This window comes from Penaeus vannamei, chromosome 20 (assembly GCF_042767895.1).
Source record: "Penaeus vannamei isolate JL-2024 chromosome 20, ASM4276789v1, whole genome shotgun sequence".
NCBI classification, from domain to species: domain Eukaryota; kingdom Metazoa; phylum Arthropoda; class Malacostraca; order Decapoda; family Penaeidae; genus Penaeus; species Penaeus vannamei.
Genome location: NC_091568.1, coordinates 17,094,900 through 17,099,899, shown reverse-complemented (window position 1 = coordinate 17,099,899; position 5,000 = coordinate 17,094,900). Strand labels below are relative to the sequence as shown.

Sequence of the window (5,000 nt, the reverse complement as noted above, 5' to 3'; positions counted from 1 at the left end):
CTACATCACCCGGGGTGTAATAGGAAGGTTAGGTCATTGCGGCATCGTGGTTTTGCGATATGTTTTAGTTACTTTTCACTGAGAAAGGGAGAGAGAGTGAGAAAGAGTGTGAGAGAGAGAGAGAGAGAGTGAGAAAGTGTGTGAGAGAGAGAGAGAAAATATATATATAAATCAAGAAAATCAAAGAGAGAGAGAGATTTAATTGCTTTTCTAAAATCCATATACCAAATAGTGCACACGCCCTGCAGAAAGTCATTCAGATACTAAAACATCTATCGAAACTGTCTGCGCTTCTATTCATGCACTGTAGAGGCCTATCTATCAAACATTAGCTCTACATGTCTTAAGAGCTGTGCCACTGTGCTTATATCATTCACATATCTCCGGTAATGACAAACCACATCAAAGGCAAGACCAGTGTTTGTAGTAAAAAATAATATAACCAAGAAGTTCAATTTGATATAGGTAATAAGTGCTGGTCTCTGGCAGTGCTATTTGAAAAAGGGAGAGGGAGAGAGAGGGATGAGGCAGAGAGAGAGAGAGAGAAAGTATACATCCTAATTCAAGAAAAAAAGAACTTTGTCCCCCTACCTTCATGATGCTGTAGCAGGTCCACGTCTTTAGGGTAAACGGGCGCGTCTGCCTTCAGGGATTCACAAAACACCCGAGGAACCCCGCGGACAGGTGCCAGTTCGTCCATTTTGGCTGCCTCTTTTTTTCTTCTTTTTCTTCTTTACCTGTTTTACGTTTCCCTTACATTTTTCTTTGTTTGCTTGTTTATTTTTTCCGTCTCTTTTCCGAAAGGGGGAGTCTCCTCCTCATGCTGTGCCTTAAATGAAAAAAAAACTTTAAGGGCTAAAACAAAAAAGACAGAGAGAAAGAGAAAAGAAAACAAAGGGAAAAGGTGGAGAGCTGATAAGAGAGAGAGAGAGAGAGAAAAGAAACAAAAGAGAAAGAGAGAAAAAGAAACCGATGCAGACATACAAAACAGCGAGATAGACAAAGCCGTAAATGAACAACTTTTTACAAATATTTCACTCTCTTCACTTCTGTTTTTCATTCTTCCATTTCCAGTTTTCTCCCAGATTTTTTAATCGTTAATTATCATTCTCTCTTTCATCAACGATTAATCTATATCCCTTTCCCATTCATTGCTATTCTCCCGTTTTATTTCTCCAGAGAGAGAGAAAAAGAAAGTCAGGGAGGGGGGAGGAAGGGGAGATGAGAAAGAGAAAGAAAACGTAGAAAAACCGAGAGCTAAAATTAAATAGAGAAAGCGAATGAGAGACCGAAAGAGAGAGAGAGAAAGAAAGTACAGGAGATGAGGCATAGAGAGCTTAAGAAAAAGAGAGGGAGAGAGAGAAAGAGAAACAGGACATGAATAAGGGAAAGAGAGAAAGAGGGAACGAAAGAAAGAAAAAGAGGGCGAGAAAGAGAAAGCATGTTAATTAAACCTTTACTCGCCCGTATAGCCAGAACCAACAACCTGAAGGAGTTTTAATCAGAGTAGAGTTCGGCCAAAACCGGTTCCTTATCACCAGCCATAGCAAAGGTGTGTTTTTTTTTTTCTTTTCTTCTTTTTTTAATCCTTGATTTTCGTAAAGTGACTGTTTTTTAAGGAGGAAAAATATGCGGAAACCCTTGTTGTCTTTGTAATTTCATGTTTTGCTGTCTGACTCGTGTGAATAATTGCTGATTTTTTTTTCATTCTTTCTTTCGTGTAGAAAAAAAGAATATATCATTATCATCATATTATTTTTCCTGTGTTTGTGTGTTTCCTTTCTTTTTTTCGGTTTTATGGGAAATTCATATTTTCTCTCATTTTTTCAGAAAGTAAAGGGAATCGCAACAAAGAGGGTATTATATCAAAATTTCCTTTCACTGTCTTCATAATCCGTTTCTTTTCTTTCTTTCTTTCTATTTTAGCTTCGTGAATGGATCGTCTTTTGAGAAACTAGAAGCACTCAGAAAGCGCATACCTCCGCCAAGGCAATCATTCTTAAATTCTTGGATCCGGATCAGGTTAGATTAGGTTAATGGCTGGAATAAGTCGCATCTCTGGTAAACATTTAATAAAAATCTGTTCATAACAGTCTGAGTTTCCCTGCTAACCAACAAACAAACAAACAAGCAAACCGACGCTGCCAAAAGCATAACCTCCATGGCGGAGATAATAAGGGAAAATACAAACAAAGATTAACCGTCTGTTAGATTCACTCCATTTATACATTAACGATTAATCCATGGAGAAGGAGAGCTGGGTGGACTTCAATCATAATGTTGAGCACAGAAGCTCTGAGGAATTCTATTAGAATCCCCTGCCGATGGAGGAGAGGGCGCTTAGTGGGTGCTCGGTCCTCGGCTTTGGCCCTGTGCAGCCCGAACGGTGGCCGAAAGAACCATTTAATAGCGATTTTCGAGAACATCTGTTTAAAGTTAGTTTCATTTAAATCACCACTAGAATTGTGTAACTTAAGACATGAAAATGTCTGGGGTTATTAATTAAAACTCCTGCTAATTAGTGACTAATTAATGTTTTAATCACGCTTTCAAGTACAACAAAAAATATTTTTGCAAAATATACTTTTCTGACCTCCATATCCACAACTTCAGACGTGATTTTTCCTGGAGTTGTGGGACCCTGCGGGAAAATCTGAATGTGCTGAATAGATGCTAAATCCCGCTACCAGATGTATTTTATTTCTGTTATTTGTGTATGCTGAGGTGGTATGCATGTAATTATGGTATGTCAGAGGTTGTGGAATATAAGTGCAGGGTATTGCAAGGTGACATTGAGTGATATTTCTTTTTTCTCCCGGTTTTCCACTAACACATTTTTTTTCTATCATTTGTGTGGGTAAAGGAGATTTGCATACAACTTTGATACAATTTTGATTTGAAATTTTGATACAACTGGGGTTGTAGAAATATACTACTTACTGTAATATGTTTGAGATTTTATTGATGTCTAATGCAGTGACTTTGAGGCAATTATCATATTGCGCCTAGCTGCTCCTGTCTCGGAAAAGCATCACAGAAAAGCCGCGAAGAATGTAAGCACAATGTTGGTCGAGTTACTGGGAGCTCGAAGAAATAGGCGAATTTCGACATTTCCATGAAATTGTCAGTTTCAAGTTTCAACTGCACTACGTAACTGAACTACGGCGTTGTTGACATAGTATAGTTTTTGAAAACGGACCATTCTTTCAGAGACAAACATTAACTGAATGAGCATTGGAACCAACAACGCGGCATGATTGCTGAGGGTCAACAGCTGTCTCCTGCGCATTCATCTGTGGGCCGAAGGTTGGCTTCAGCGGCCGCAAGACGCCAAGTTTGAGGGAAACATGAAAACGCCCTGTTGCTGTATGACCTGTTATTCAGTCTCATGTTCACAATGTGTTAAGAAGAAATATAATGATGTGTATATCATGTCATATTTGACAGATAAATAATACTGATTTATTTATATCACTAACATGTGCCAACTTGTAATAAAGTTTAATTATGGTTTGGCAGACAGTCATGCTAAGAAGTATTAGACACCATTTTCTTTGTTAGCTAAGCTGTCAACTCGGCTATTACCAGAACGTGCAGCTATTTACTAGTTTATCTTCTGAATGAGTTGGATGGGTAATTGTTCAACACAGGACTGCACGGAGAGAAGCCAGTCCAAATTTAACAAGTTAAAGCTTAATCTAGGTCATACACTTCAGAAATAAATAAACTGGGGGTCTTCTTGCTTTAATACAGAGTTATGGCATAGTATGTTTGACAGCAAGAGCAATATATTTACAGTGGAAATAGCCTTATTTTATTCAAATTATTTTTTGAAACCTAATAGTTTTTTTTCAAGAGTTCTTTATGACATGAACAGTTTTACAAAATACAAAACTTTTGCATCTTGAAAACTTTCAAAGATTACATCAGAAAAAAATATCTTTCCAGGAGAATATTCATGCACTGTAGCACTCAATGTGAACTGAAAGGCGTATTTATGTATGTATGTATTCATTGTATGGATGTATGTGTATTCATATATGAATTTATGTATTTATGTGTGTATTATTAATGCATGTATGCATTTACTTATGTATATGTGTATGCACTTATGTGTGTGTGTGCGTGTGTGTGTATTTAAGTTTGTGTGTCAGATTGATGTATGTATATATGTACAAGGGACTTATGCATGTATGCATGTATGTTCGTATGTATGCATGTAGATATGTTTGTATGTGCGTATGCATTTATGTAATTATGGATGCGTGTATGTATTAATGCAGGTATGTATTTTATGTATGTATGTATGTGTTTATGTATGTACTCATTTATGTATGTATGTATCAATTTATGCATGTATGTATGTATTCATATATGTTTATGTTCGTATGTATGTATTTATATTTGTTTATGTTGATATGTATGTATTTATGCATGTATGTATTTATGCATGCATATAAATATTTAAGAAAATGTGTTTGTATTTATATATGTATGTACATATATAGGTATTTATGTATATATTAATGTATGTATTTATGAATATATGGATTTATGTGTGTATGCATGTACGTACTTATGTATGTTTTCATGACTGTATGTATGTATTCATGACTGTATGTTTGGATTTATGAGTGTATGTATTTATATATGCATGTGTTCATGTATTTATGCATGCATATGTTTATGTATGCATATATGTATGTATATATGAATTTATGTGTTTATGTATGTATTTAAATAGGTATTTATTTATATATGTATGCTAACCTAACCTAACCTAACCTAACCTAACCTAACCTAACCTAACCTAACCTAACCTAACCTAACCTAACCTAACCTAACCTAACCTAACCTAACCTAACCTAACCTAACCTAACCTAACCTAACCTAACCTAACCTAAACTTCTCTGTCCTGGGATCCCTAGACAGCCTCGCCGAAGTCTAGCCAGCTACAGCTTTTGATTGGTCAGCTGACCTGAGTTCGGCGGGGATGTTTC

The 5,000-nt window shown here is 36.3% G+C and overlaps 1 long non-coding RNA gene across 1 annotated transcript in view; it reads right to left on the bottom strand.

The window, feature by feature from the left end:
* LOC138865254 (uncharacterized) overlaps window positions 1-695 on the bottom strand; it is a 3,111-nt gene extending 2,416 nt beyond the window's left edge. Inside the window, exon 1 of the long non-coding RNA XR_011399338.1 lies at window positions 592-695. This is a non-coding gene — a long non-coding RNA (uncharacterized lncRNA). The remainder of the gene's footprint in view (window positions 1-591) is intronic.
* Window positions 696-5,000: the final 4,305 nt, after the last annotated feature.